This window comes from Oncorhynchus tshawytscha, linkage group LG04 (genome assembly GCF_018296145.1).
Source record: "Oncorhynchus tshawytscha isolate Ot180627B linkage group LG04, Otsh_v2.0, whole genome shotgun sequence".
Classification (NCBI taxonomy): Eukaryota; Metazoa; Chordata; class Actinopteri; order Salmoniformes; family Salmonidae; genus Oncorhynchus; species Oncorhynchus tshawytscha.
This window is the reverse complement of record NC_056432.1, coordinates 7,426,012-7,441,857: the sequence shown is the minus strand read 5'-3', so window position 1 is coordinate 7,441,857 and position 15,846 is coordinate 7,426,012. Positions and strand designations below refer to the sequence as shown.

Genomic DNA, 15,846 nt, shown 5'->3' with positions numbered 1-15,846 from the left:
GGGCAAAAAAGTATTTGCAAATAAATTCATTAAAAATCCTACAATGTGATTTTCTGGATTTTTTTTTCTCTCATTTTGTCTGTCATAGTTGAAGTGTACCTATGATGAAAATTACAGGCCTCTCATCTTTTTAAGTGGGAGAACTTGCACAATTGGTGGCTGACTAAATACTTTTTTGGCCCACTGTATGTATGTATATATAATATATCTCCACTGTCTTCAACACGGTGAACCATCACATCCTCCTCTCCATGTATAATATATCTCCACGGTGAACCATCACATCCTCCTCTCCATGTATAATATATCTCCACGGTGAACCATCACATCCTCCTCTCCATGTATAATATATCTCCACGGTGAACCATCACATCCTCCTCTCCATGTATAATATATCTCCACGGTGAACCATCACATCCTCCTCTCCATGTATAATATATCTCCACGGTGAACCATCACATCCTCCTCTCCATGTATAATATATCTCCACGGTGAACCATCACATCCTCCTCTCCATGTATAATATATCTCCACAGTGAACCATCACATCCTCCTCTCCATGTATAATATATCTCCACGGTGAACCATCACATCCTCCTCTCCATGTATAATATATCTCCACGGTGAACCATCACATCCTCCTCTCCATGTATAATATATCTCCACGGTGAACCATCACATCCTCCTCTCCATGTATAATATATCTCCACGGTGAACCATCACATCCTCCTCTCCATGTATAATATATCTCCACGGTGAACCATCACATCCTCCTCTCCATGTATAATATATCTCCACGGTGAACCATCACATCCTCCTGTATAATATATCTCCATGTATAATATATCTCCACGGTGAACCATCACATCCTCCTCTCCATGTATAATATATCTCCACGGTGAACCATCACATCCTCCTCTCCATGTATAATATATCTCCACGGTGAACCATCACATCCTCCTCCCCATGTATAATATATCTCCACGGTGAACCATCACATCCTCCTCTCCATGTATAATATATCTCCACAGTGAACCATCACATCCTCCTCTCCATGTATAATATATCTCCACGGTGAACCATCACATCCTCCTCTCCATGTATAATATATCTCCACAGTGAACCATCACATCCTCCTCTCCATGTATAATATATCTCCACAGTGAACCATCACATCCTCCTCTCCATGTATAATATATCTCCACGGTGAACCATCACATCCTCCTCTCCATGTATAATATATCTCCACGGTGAACCATCACATCCTCCTCTCCATGTATAATATATCTCCACGGTGAACCATCACATCCTCCTCTCCATGTATAATATATCTCCACAGTGAACCATCACATCCTCCTCTCCATGTATAATATATCTCCACGGTGAACCATCACATCCTCCTCTCCATGTATAATATATCTCCACGGTGAACCATCACATCCTCCTCTCCATGTATAATATATCTCCACAGTGAACCATCACATCCTCCTCTCCATGTATAATATATCTCTCCACGGTGAACCATCACATCCTCCTCTCCATGTATAATATATCTCCACGGTGAACCATCACATCCTCCTCTCCATGTATAATATATCTCCACGGTGAACCATCACATCCTCCTCTCCATGTATAATATATCTCCACGGTGAACCATCACATCCTCCTCTCCATGTATAATATATCTCCACGGTGAACCATCACATCCTCCTCTCCATGTATAATATATCTCCACGGTGAACCATCACATCCTCCTCTCCATGTATAATATATCTCCACGGTGAACCATCACATCCTCCTCTCCATGTATAATATATCTCCACGGTGAACCATCACATCCTCCTCTCCATGTATAATATATCTCCACAGTGAACCATCACATCCTCCTCTCCATGTATAATATATCTCCACAGTGAACCATCACATCCTCCTCTCCATGTATAATATATCTCCACAGTGAACCATCACATCCTCCTCTCCATGTATAATATATCTCCACGGTGAACCATCACATCCTCCTCTCCATGTATAATATATCTCCACAGTGAACCATCACATCCTCCTCTCCATGTATAATATATCTCCACGGTGAACCATCACATCCTCCTCTCCATGTATAATATATCTCCACGGTGAACCATCACATCCTCCTCTCCATGTATAATATATCTCCACGGTGAACCATCACATCCTCCTCTCCATGTATAATATATCTCCACGGTGAACCATCACATCCTCCTCTCCATGTATAATATATCTCCACGGTGAACCATCACATCCTCCTCTCCATGTATAATATATCTCCACGGTGAACCATCACATCCTCCTCTCCATGTATAATATATCTCCACGGTGAACCATCACATCCTCCTCTCCATGTATAATATATCTCCACGGTGAACCATCACATCCTCCTCTCCATGTATAATATATCTCCACGGTGAACCATCACATCCTCCTCTCATGTATAATATATCTCCACGGTGAACCATCACATCCTCCTCTCCATGTATAATATATCTCCACGGTGAACCATCACATCCTCCTCTCCATGTATAATATATCTCCACAGTGAACCATCACATCCTCCTCTCCATGTATAATATATCTCCACAGTGAACCATCACATCCTCCTCTCCATGTATAATATATCTCCACAGTGAACCATCACATCCTCCTCTCCATGTATAATATATCTCCACGGTGAACCATCACATCCTCCTCTCCATGTATAATATATCTCCACGGTGAACCATCACATCCTCCTCTCCATGTATAATATATCTCCACGGTGAACCATCACATCCTCCTCTCCATGTATAATATATCTCCACGGTGAACCATCACATCCTCCTCTCCATGTATAATATATCTCCACGGTGAACCATCACATCCTCCTCTCCATGTATAATATATCTCCACGGTGAACCATCACATCCTCCTCTCCACCCTCTTTGTTAGGATCCCCATTAGCCGTTTTACGAAAGCTGCAGGTAATTCTCCTGGGGTCCAACACAAAACATGACATAATACAGAACATTAATAGACAAGAATAAAAAAATATATTAAAAACAGGACACGAAGTCGACATATCAACACACACACAATAGGAGGGGCTTTATGATTCCTTTGGAAAATACTGCAACACTTTGTAGAAAGCACCTTCAGAACACATTGCCCCTCGTTGACGATCCCTTACCTGCAAAAATGTTTCAAAACAGATAGACATTTCAAGTGTTGTAGTATGAACAGTAGGGGATAGTGTGTGTGTGTGTGTGTGTGTCTCTCTCCCCACTTGTTTTCTTCTCTGCGTTCTCTCTCAGTATGTCTGACAGTAGAAGGGGTTTGGTACTGTATGTTATTGAACAAGAACCACAGACAAAGAGGACTGTGTGTGTGTGTGTGTGTGTGTGTGTGTCCTAACATAAGTTTTGTTGAGTCAAAACAAAAGGGGCATGTCAGAACCAGCCAGTGGAGAGTTAACTTTGGAAGTCTGTGATTTTTGTATCTATACTAGTCACGAGCCTGGTTCCATAATGTGTGTGTGTGGCGTTTAAGAGCTATTTAAAGAACGAAGGAGGAAGTGGTTATTCAAACAGGATCTCCAACCTCTTTTACACTGCTGCTACTCTATTTATCATATATGCATAGTCACTTTAAACATACCTACATGTACATACTACCTCAAATCAGCCCGACTAACCGGTGCCTGTATATAGCATCTCTACTGTATATAGCCTCTCTACTGTACGTAGCCTCTCTACTGTACGTAGCCTCTCTACTGTACGTAGCCTCTCTACTGTACGTAGCCTCTCTACTGTACGTAGCCTCTCTACTGTACGTAGCCTCTCTAATGTACGTAGCCTCTCTACTGTACATAGCATCTCTACTGTACGTAGCCTCTACTGTATGTAGCCTCTCTACTGTATATAGCATCTCTACTGTACGTAGCCTCTCTACTGTACGTAGCATCTCTACCGTATATAGCCTCTTTACTGTATGTAGCCTCTCTACTGTATGTAGCCTCTCTACTGTATATAGCATCTCTACTGTACATAGCCTCTCTACTGTACGTAGCCTCTCTACTGTACGTAGCCTCTCTACTGTACATAGCCTCTACTGTATATAGCCTCTCTACTGTATATAGCCTCTCTACTGTATATAGCCTCTCTACTGTATATAGCCTCTCTACTGTATATAGCCCCTCTACTGTATATAGCATCTCTACTGTATACAGTCTCACTACTGTATATAGTCTCACTACTGTATATAGTGCCTCTCTACTGTATATAGCCTCTACTGTATATAGTGCCTCTACTGTATATAGTGCCTCTACTGTATATAGTGCCTCTACTGTATATAGTGCCTCTCTACTGTATATAGAGCCTCTCTACTGTATATAGAGCCTCTCTACTGTATATAGAGCCTCTCTACTGTATATAGCCTCCCTACCGTACATAGTCGCTCTACTGTATATAGCCTCTCTACTGTCTATAGCCTCTCTACTACTGTCTATAGCCTCTCTACCGTACATAGCCTCTCTACTGTACGTAGCCTCTCTACCGTACATAGCCTCTCTACCGTACATAGCCTCTCTACCGTACATAGCCTCTCTACCGTATATAGCCTCTCTACCGTACATAGCCTCTCTACCGTACATAGCCTCTCTACCGTACATAGCCTCTCTACCATACATAGTCTCTCTACTGTATATAGCCTCCCTACCGTACATAGTCGCTCTACTGTATATAGCCTCTCTACCGTACATAGTCTCTCTACTGTATATAGCCTGTCTTTTAACTGGTGTTTTTATTTCTTTACTTAATACCTTTTTTTTTTTTAATTAAAAATGGCACTATTAGTTAGAGCCTGTAAGTAAGCATTTCACTGTAAGGTCTACCTACACCTGTTGTATTCAGCATTTCACTGTAAGGTCTACCTACACCTGTTGTATTCAGCATTTCACTGTAAGGTCTACTACACCTGTTGTATTCAGCATTTCACTGTGATGTCTACCTACACCTGTTGTATTCAGCATTTCACTGTAAGGTCTACCTACACCTGTTGTATTCAGCATTTCACTGTGAGGTCTACTACACCTGTTGTATTCAGCATTTCACTGTGATGTCTACCTACACCTGTTGTATTCAGCATTTCACTGTAAGGTCTACCTACACCTGTTGTATTCAGCATTTCACTGTAAGGTCTACCTACACCTGTTGTATTCAGCATTTCACTGTGAGGTCTACTACACCTGTTGTATTCAGCATTTCACTGTAAGGTCTACTACACCTGTTGTATTCAGCATTTCACTGTAAGGTCTACTACACCTGTTGTATTCAGCATTTCACTGTAAGGTCTACCTACACCTGTTGTATTCAGCATTTCACTGTAAGGTCTACTACACCTGTTGTATTCAGCATTTCACTGTAAGGTCTACCTACACCTGTTGTATTCAGCATTTCACTGTAAGGTCTACCTACACCTGTTGTATTCAGCATTTCACTGTAAGGTCTACCTACACCTGTTGTATTCAGCATTTCTCTGTAAGGTCTACTACACCTGTTGTATTCAGCATTTCACTGTAAGGTCTACTACACCTGTTGTATTCAGCATTTCACTGTAAGGTCCACTACACCTGTTGTATTCGGCATTTCACTGTGAGGTCTACTACACCTGTTGTATTCAGCATTTCACTGTAAGGTCTACTACACCTGTTGTATTCAGCATTTCACTGTAAGGTCTACTACACCTGTTGTATTCGGCATTTCACTGTGAGGTCTACTACACCTGTTGTATTCAGCATTTCACTGTAAGGTATACTACACCTGTTGTATTCGGCATTTCACTGTGAGGTCTACTACACCTGTTGTATTCGGCATTTCACTGTAAGGTCTACCTACACCTGTTGTATTCGGCGCACGTTACAAATAAACTTTGATTTGTGATCTCATAGTATTCCTTTGAAATTTGACGTGTTATGGATGAACTTCCATTTCTTAATGCATTAATTCCACGTGGTTACAGGGTTAATTCTGCATGGTTACAGAATATATTCTGCATGGTTACAGGGTTAATTCCACGTGGTTACAGAATAAATTCTGCATGGTTACAGGGTTAATTCCACGTGGTTACAGGGTTAATTCTGCATGGTTACAGAATATATTCTGCATGGTTACAGGGTTAATTCCACGTGGTTACAGAATAAATTCAGAATAAATTCTGTTACAGGGTTGAAACAGAAACAACTCATTCTGAGTGGTTAAGATTAGGGCTACGGTTTTGGATTCGATTTTTATTAGGATCCCCGTTAGCCGACACCAACGGAGACCGCTAGTCTTACTGGGGTCGACACATATCGGAATAGTTGTACTTATGTACATGTTTCATAATATACTGTATACCAAAAGTCCTAAAGTTTTACACTACTACAGATGTCATTTGGGCCAGCAGCAACAGGATTTAGATTTAGATTTATCGTCGACAGGGATTCATACTGGGGTCCGACACATAACGGAATACACTACTACAGATGTAATTTGGGCCAGCAGCAACAGGATTTAGATTTAGATTTATCGTCGACAGGGATTCATACTGGGGTCCGACACATAACGGAATACACTACTACAGATGTCATTTGGGCCAGCAGCAACAGGATTTAGATTTAGATTTATCGTCGACAGGGATTCATACTGGGGTCCGACACATAACGGAATACACTACTACAGATGTCATTTGGGCCAGCAGCAACAGGATTTAGATTTAGATTTATCGTCGACAGGGATTCATACTGGGGTCCGACACATAACGGAATACACTACTACAGATGTCATTTGGGCCAGCAGCAACAGGATTTAGATTTAGATTTATCGTCGACAGGGATTCATACTGGGGTCCGACACATAAGGAAAAGACATTACAGACAAAATACTTTACAACATACAGTACCAGTCAACACTTTGGACACACCTACTCATTCAAGGGTTTGTATTTATTTTTTAAACTATTTTCTACATTGTAGAATAATAGTGAAGACATCAAAACTATGAAATAAACACATGGAATCATGTAGCAACCCCCCCAAAAAACAGTTAAATCTAAATATATTTTATATTTGAGATTCTTCAAATAGCCACCCTTTGCCTTGATGACAGCTTTGCACACTCTTGGCATTCTCTCAACCAGCTTCATGAGGTAGTCACCTGGAATGCCTTTCCAACAGTCTTGAAGGAGTTCACACATATGCTGAGCACTTGAATTGGGTTGAGGTGGGATGATTGTGGAGGCCAGGTCATCTATCATCTAATGCAGCACTCCATCACTCCCTTTCTTGGTCAAATAGCCCTTACACAGCCTGGAGATGTGTTTTAGGTCATTGTCCTGTTGAAAAACAGATGATAGTCCCACTAGGCGCAAACCAGATGAGATGGTGAATCGCTGCAGAATGCTGTGGTAGCCAAGCTGGTTAAGTGTGCCTTGAAGTCTAACTAAATCACTGAGATTGTCACCAGCAAAGCACCCCCACATCATCACACCGCCTCCTCCTCCATGCTTCACGGTGGGAACCACACATGTAGAGATCCGTTCACCTACTCTGCGTCTCACAAAAACACGGCAGCTGGAACCAAAAATCTAAAATTTTGACTCATCAGACCAAAGGACAGATTTCCACCGGTCTAATGTCCAATGCTCGTGTTTCTTGGCCCAAGCAAGTCTCTTCTTATTATTGGTGTTCTTTAGTAGTGGTTTCTTTGCAGCATTTCGACCATGAAGGCCTGATTCACGCAGTCTCTGAACAGTTGATGTTGAGTTGTGTCTGTTACTTGAACTCTGTGAAGCATTTATTTGGGCTGCAATCTGGAGGTGCAGTAAATTGCCGATTTCTGAGTCTGGTAACTAATGAACTTATCCTCTGCAGCAGAGGTAACACTGGGTCTTCCTTTCCTGTGGCGATCCTCTTGAGAGCCAGTTTCATCACAGCGCTTGATGGTTTTTGCAACTGCACTTGAAGAAACTTTCAAAGTTCTCGACATTTTCTAGATTGACTGACCTTCATGTCTTAAAGTAATGATCAATTGTTTGTTACATAACTTATTTTTTCTAAAAACTGCATTGTTGAATAAGGGCTTGTCAGTAAGTATTTCACTGTAAAAGGTCTACACCTGTTGTATTCGGCTCATGTGACAAATTACATTTGACATGACTGTCATTTCTCTTTGCTTATTTGAGCTGTTCTTGCCATAATATGGACTTGGTCTTTTACCAAATGCGGCTATATTTTGTATACCACCCCTACCTTGTCACAACACAACTGATTGGCTCAAATGAATTAAGAAGGAATGAAATTCCACATATTAACTTTTAACAAGTCACACCTGTTAATTGAAATGCATTCCAGGTGACTACCTCATGAAGCTGGTTGAGAAAATGCCAAGAGTGTGCAAAGCTGTCAAGGCAAAAGGGTGGCTACTTTGAAGAATCTCAAATAAAATATTTTGATTTGTTGAACACATTTTTGGTTACTACATGATTCCATGTGTTATTTCAGAGTTGTAGAATAATAGTGAAAACAATTGAATAAGTAGGTGTGTCCAAACTTGACTGGTACTGTACATTTAAAAACATTAACGTGTGTGTGTGTGTGTGTGTGTGTGTGTATCAGTTACACATACACACAGAAATGAGGTCATCTGGGGGAGAGGAGTTGTGGTGAGGTGTTGCTGTTGTTTAAACCAGGGTTTCTGTTCACTTGAGCAATATGAGATGGAAGGGAGTTCCATACAGTAATGGCTCTATATAATACTGTACGCTTTCTTGAATTTGTTCTGGATTTGGGGACTGTGAAAAGACCCCTGGTGCCATGTCTGGTGGGATAAGTGTGTGTGGCAGTGCTGTGTGTGTGTGTGTGTGAGTTGACTATGCAAGCGATTTGGAATTTCCAACACGACTGTTTCTTGCAAAACAAGAAGTGAAGCAGTCAGTCTTTCCTCAACCTCTTAGCCAAGAGAGACTGTCCTGCAAAGTATTGATATCAGACAAATGATTACAATGTGTTGCTCTGTTCTGGGCATTGTAGATAACACCAGAGCCTGCAGGACTTGCTTTGTGGAGTGTGATGTCAAGAAAAGCTGAGAATCTCTATCACGGACAGACCGGCAGGTATCCTAGTGGTTAGAGTGTTGGGTCAGTAACCAGCAGGTATCCTAGTGGTTAGAGTGTTGGGTCAGTAACCAGCAGGTATCCTAGTGGTTAGAGTGTTGGGTCAGTAACCAGCAGGTATCCTAGTGGTTAGAGTGTTGGGTCAGTAACCGAAAGGTTGCTAGATAGAATCCCAGAGTTGACGGTAAAAAAATCTGTCATTCCTCCCCTGAACAAGGCAGTTAACCTACTGTTCCTAGGCCGTTGTTGTAAATACAAATTTGTTCTTAACTAACTTGCCTAGCTAAATAAAAAGGTCAAATAAAAACAGACAGACCTTAGAGAAAAGGCTTAAAAAGGAAAGGTTGCACAATTAATATTCCACAAGTCCAATATAACCAATCTAAAATCATCTTTACAGAAAAATAATTACTCAATTCTATTTTCGCAATTTCAATCACATTAATAACAAACTCATTCACCAACAATACATTGCAGCTTTGGACGTCAAGAAAGGAACGGCTGGTGGCGTCGGTGACTGAGGCCAATCGGGTAAGTAAGTAGGTACTAAAGTGACCTAGAGAATTTGTCATGTTATGTCGCTAGTAAATTATTATTTTTTTGAAACGAAGAGAGACATCTAAGTGCATTGGGCCATGCAAAACAAACTGGCCCACTCTGATCTAGCATGGTGTTTTTGGGATGGAATAACCTAGCTACCTACCTAGCAAGCAAGCTACAACAACTCTATCAACACTGCACGTTTTGCAGAATTGAATGGTCAAATACCAAATCGGATGAATTATTGTGTATTTCAAGGTACAGTGCCTTGCGAAAGTATTCGGCCCCCTTGAACTTTGCGACCTTTTGCCACATTTCAGGCTTCAAACATAAAGATATAAAACTGTATTTTTTTGTGAAGAATCAACAACAAGTGGGACACAATCATGAAGTGGAACGACATTTATTGGATATTTCAAACTTTTTTAACAAATCAAAAACTGAAAAATTGGGCGTGCAAAATTATTCAGCCCCCTTAAGTTAATACTTTGTAGCTGCGATTACAGCTGTAAGTCGCTTGGGGTATGTCTCTATCAGTTTTGCACATCGAGAGACTGAAATTTTTTCCCATTCCTCCTTGCAAAACAGCTCGAGCTCAGTGAGGTTGGATGGAGAGCATTTGTGAACAGCAGTTTTCAGTTCTTTCCACAGATTCGATTGCATTCAGGTCTGGACTTTGACTTGGCCATTCTAACACCTGGATATGTTTATTTTTGAACCATTCCATTGTAGATTTTGCTTTATGTTTTGGATCATTGTCTTGTTGGAAGACAAATCTCCGTCCCAGTCTCAGGTCTTTTGCAGACTCCCATTCTTCCAGAATGGTCCTGTATTTGGCTCCATCCATCTTCCCATCAATTTTAACCACCTTCCCTGTCCCTGCTGAAGAAAAGCAGGCCCAAACCATGATGCTGCCACCACCATGTTTGACAGTGGAGAAGATCTCTGCAGTTCATCCAGAGTGATCGTGGGCCTCTTGGCTGCATCTCTGATCAGTCTTCTCCTTGTATGAGCTGAAAGTTTAGAGGGACGGCCAGGTCTTGGTAGATTTGCAGTGGTCTGATACTCCTTCCATTTCAATATTATTGCTTGCACAGTGCTCCTTGGGATGTTTAAAGCTTGGGAAATCTTTTTGTATCCAAATCCAGCTTTAAACTTCTTTACAACAGTATCTCGGACCTGCCTGGTGTGTTCCTTGTTCTTCATGATGCTCTCTGCGCTTTTAACGGACCTCTGAGACTATCACAGTGCAGGTGCATTTATACGGAGACTTGATTACACACAGGTGGATTGTATTTATCATCATTAGTCATTTAGGTCAACATTGGATCATTCAGAGATCCTCACTGAACTTCTGGAGAGAGTTTGAGTTCTTCCACACCAATCTCAACAAACCAGAACTGCGGTGATGCAGCAGTCTAAGCTCCGAGCATCAGGAGTTTGTGTTTTGTGACAGATGTTTTCCTTTTATTGTGAGCATCGAGGAAGGTATACACGACATGACCAAAAGGATCTTGTGAAGATGCTGGAGGAAACAGGTACAAAAAAATATAACTGTTTGGCGATAATGACCATCATTATGTTTGGAGGAAAAAGGGGGAGGATTGCAAGCCCAAAGAACACCATCCCAACCGTGAAGCACGGGGGTGGCAGCATCATGTTGTGGGGGTGGCAGCATCATGTTGTGGGGGTGTTTTGCTGCAGGAGGGACTGGTGCACTTTACAAAATAAATGGCATCATGAGGTAGGAAAATGATGTAGATATATTGAAGCAGCATCTCAGGAAGTTAAAGCTTGGTTGCAAATGGGTCTTCCAAATGGACAATGACCCCAAGCATACTTCCAAAGTTGTGGCAAAATGGCTTAAGGACAACAAAGTCAAGGTATTGGAGTGGCCATCACAAAGCCCTGACCTCAATCCTTGAAAAAGTGTATGCAAGCAAGGAGGCCTACAAACCTGACACAGTTACACCAGCTCTGTCAGGAGGAATGGGACAAAATTCATCCAACTTATTGTGGGAAGCTTGTGGAAGGCTACCCGAAATATTTGACCAAAGTTAAACAATGTAAAGGCAATGCTACCAAATACTAATTGAGGGTATGTAAACTTCCGACCAACTGGGAATGTGATGAAAGAAATAAAAGCTGAAATAAATAATTCTCTGTCCTATTATTCTGACATTTCACATTCTTAAAATAAAGTGGTGATCATAACTGACCTAATACAGGGAATTTTTACTAGGATTAAATATCAGGAATTGTGAAAAACTGAGTTTAAATGTATTTGCCTAAGGTGTATGTAAACTTCCGACTTCAACTGTAGATATAGCTCCTATGTGTGTATATCGAAGTTCTTAGGACCTTTTCAAATGTTCAAATGCTGAGGACAATGTCCACTGGTTTTAACATGATAAAAGAAAGAGAAGGAGAGACAGAAATTGCGAGTGGGAGAGAGAACAAGAGAGGGAGAGAGAGTGAGAAAGCATGTGATAGAGGAGACAATGCAGGAAGGGCCTTCTATGCCATCAAAAGGAACATAGAATTCAACATACCAATTAGGATCTGGCTAAAAATACTTGAATCAGTTAAAGAACCCATTGCCCTTTATGGTTGTGAGGTCTGGGGTCCGCTCACCAACCAAGAACTCACAAAAGAGGACAAACAGCAAAGTGAGACTCTGCATGCAGAATTCTGTAAAAATATCCTCGGTGTACAACGTAAAACAACAAATAATATATTCAGAGCAGAATTAGGCTAACACGCAATAATTATCAAAATCCAGAAAGGAGCCGTTAAAAATTCTACAACCACCTAAAAGTAAGCGATTCCCAAACCTTCCATTACAAAGCCATCACCGACAGAAGAGTCCCCCTAAGCAAGCTGGTCCGGAGGCTCTGTTCACAAACAAAAACACCCCCCACAGAGCCCCAGGACTGCAACACAATTAGACCCAACCAAATCATGAGAAAACAGAAAGATAATTACTTGACACATTGGAAAGAATTAACAAAAAACCCCAGAGTAAACTAGATTGCTATTTGGCCCTACACAGAATACATGAACACTGTGACTGACCCAAAATTAAAGAAAGCTTTGACTATGTACAGACTCGGTGAGCATAGCCTTGCTATTGAGAAAGCCTATCTTCTCTTGAGAGCCAGGTCTGCCTATGTACACACTGCCCACAAAATGAGGTGGAAACTGAGCAGCACTTCCTAACTTGCTGCCAAATGTATGACCATAGAGACACACACACTTCCCTCAGATTACACAGATCCACAAAGAATTCAAAACAACCCCATTTTGATAAACTCCCACATCCATTGGGTAAGATACCACAGTGTGCCATCACAGAAGCAAGATTTGTGAGAAAATGGAAAGCAGTGAAGATCAAAAAACATTTTAATACAACCCATATTTAATGTTTATTTATTTTCCCCTTTCTACTTTAAATATTTGCATATAATATGACATTTGAAATGTCTTTATTCTTTTGGAACTTTTGTAAGCGTAATGTTTACTGTAAACACATTTTTGATGATCTATTTCACTTGCTTTGGCAATGTAAACATCTGTTTCCCATGCCAATAAAGCCCCTTAAATTGAAGTTGAATTGAAAAGAGAGGGAGGAGGAGCTTGTCCCAGTGCTGCATGTGCAGGTCAGATAAGGAAGTGCACGGAGGTGTGTGTGTGTCAAGGGTGTAGACCCTGCCAGGCCCACCCAATCAGATTGAGAGAGAAAAAAGTACATTATTTTTGTATAGTTGAGTGTGCATTGTATATGAGTATAGTTTTTACTGTGTGTGTGTGCCTGCATGCTGTGTCTTTGTATGTTGGTACTGTAAAGACTGTGCGTGTTTATAATGTGTGTGTGTGTGTGTGTAATGTGTTTGCCAATGCTATCTTGCCCTGTTGGTGAATACAAAGAGAAGGGCCCTGCAGCTGTGCTCAATCACACACCTCTACGTCACCACACTTCTTATCACAGTAGCAAAGGCTACGAGCCTACTGCAACAATGCAGTCATACAACATAGCAGCAGTAATAACTGTGGCATTGTAGCTCAGGTCAGTGCATTGGACCACAGGTACGGTGTCCCAGTGGACAGCCTCCCTCCAATGCATTTCCATCTATATAGCTGCATCTCCTCTTATGGAACAATGAAACCAGGGGGTACCCTTCCCTCGCCTATGCTGTTAGTTATAGCAATATTATTAAGGTTATTCCACCGCCATGATACCGTCATCAACTCAAAGAGATGTATGTGTGCGGTAGGTGAGTTTCACGCCCCTCCCTCGCGCACATAGGCTACGACTTACAGACTCCAGTACTAGGCAAAAATCCATTGCATCTGTATGTAGTTAAGGCAAGGCATGCAGACTGTGTCCTTTACTCACTCTCACACACACACACACACGGGATGGGACTTCATCTCCTTGTTCTTATTCTGCACACGCACAAGTGTTGTTGTTTGTTAAGGAAGAGGATGGCAAACAAAGCAGAGGAACGCCCCTTTGGCAGACGTACAGTGTGTGTCATGACATTGTATTCTGGGCTTGTCTGGTATTTCAAATGGCAAAGAAAATAATGCAAGAGTAAAAAGTTATAAACTACCATGTAGCCAGCTGCCTTGATGTATTGCATTTTGTCTGTTTTTCCACAAAGACCACTGTTCACATTTATAACCATGAAATACAAAAGGTGGTTATTATAAAGTCATTACAATAGTACAATGTCGACAGTGTTTTTACACGATATAACCTAAATGTAAGCCGTTAGCCACCTAGTTTCCAGCATAGAGAAGGAATAAGATTCACTGAACATGAAAACGTTTTGTTATACTCACCAGCGCAGTAACTAGCACCTACACGAAGGGAATGACAGGCTTGACACGTACAGAGATGTTAATTAGACATTCCCTTCGTCTCAGAAATGCAGTTTTGGCCTTTTATTTTCGCTCCAGGACAACCCTGGCCGACTTCACATCAAACGTCTCTGTTTAAATTCAAAGATCGGGTTGCTATATAAACGTTAGCTGGCTTTGAAGAAAGGTTCATTGTAGCGTCTGTCATCGAAAATACATTTTTTTTTTTTTTTAAAGCAGTCTCGTCGTCACTTCTCTTCTCTCTGAACACAACTAGCTAGCTCTTTTGCTTGCTGTCTGGCTACGTCGCTCGTATTTGCTTTTCTGCGCTTCAGCTGTGCTCATCGAAGACCTCCGCCATGAAATAGATCAGTGTCCCTTTAAAGAACGATGTTTCCGGGGTTTGCTGAAAAATCCATGAGGAGGCGGGGTTTACAGCCAGCTGGGCACCTGTCATTTAAGCGATTGGTCAGTTGGACTTACACGAACCAACCAGAGCTCTGTATTCAGACGAATTTTGATTAAACAAATATGTTAAAATATCTCATAATATCATTGGCTTAGGGGTTGGCGACGTTTGGCTAAGACACGCCCAGTACACGTGCTATTTGTCCCTTGCCCCTCCTGGTTGCAGAAAGCAAACTAGAGAGAAAAAGAGTTTGTCTTCTAGGTTCCAAAAAGTTGGACCTGGACTGACCCAGGGCAATCCGACCCGGACCCGAATGAATAGACCCAATATATATTTTTAAAAGGGTACCTGGACCCGAACGACCTCTAGCTTGAGGCCTCAACACACAGAGGCCTATGTCAATCCTTTCACAAAAGCCACTTTAAGTCTTTAAATCCTTGAAAGTACTAACCATTATACAATTAACGTTTCTGATAGCCTTCGAACGTTTGCTGTCTCAAAGCGCTCAATTACTTGACAGTTAAACTGATGATGACAGAGTCCTACTGTCACTGCACAATTTAATCCTGGCTGTTTTCAACAGCGATTTTTAAAGGAGCTACTGTAGGAGGGTTCAGGAACCATTGCCATGTTCTCAGACAGCTAAGAATAGATAATCAGGAGCAGCCAGTAAGCAGCCCAATACGGACTGGGCTCAGTCGGCTTAGTCATTTCCACCACGCCCTTGACTGGGCCCTGGCATAAGGGTTAGTGATATCTGGGATTCTTAGGACGTCCTTACTCTGAACCCTAACCTTATGCCTTACCTAACCCTAACCATTTTAAATGACAACTTCAATGGGGTATAGGGACGTCCCAAGGATTCTGAATAGCAA

The 15,846-nt window shown here is 41.5% G+C and overlaps 1 protein-coding gene across 3 annotated transcripts in view; it reads right to left on the bottom strand.

Moving 5' to 3' along the window:
- Positions 1-14,935, bottom strand: part of LOC112249640 (protein FAM214B) — a 49,149-nt gene extending 34,214 nt beyond the window's left edge. For all 3 annotated transcript variants that reach the window (XM_042320265.1, XM_042320263.1, XM_042320262.1), the window contains exon 1: positions 14,545-14,935. The gene's annotated coding sequence lies outside the window, so the exon portion shown is untranslated. The remainder of the gene's footprint in view (positions 1-14,544) is intronic.
- Positions 14,936-15,846: the final 911 nt, after the last annotated feature.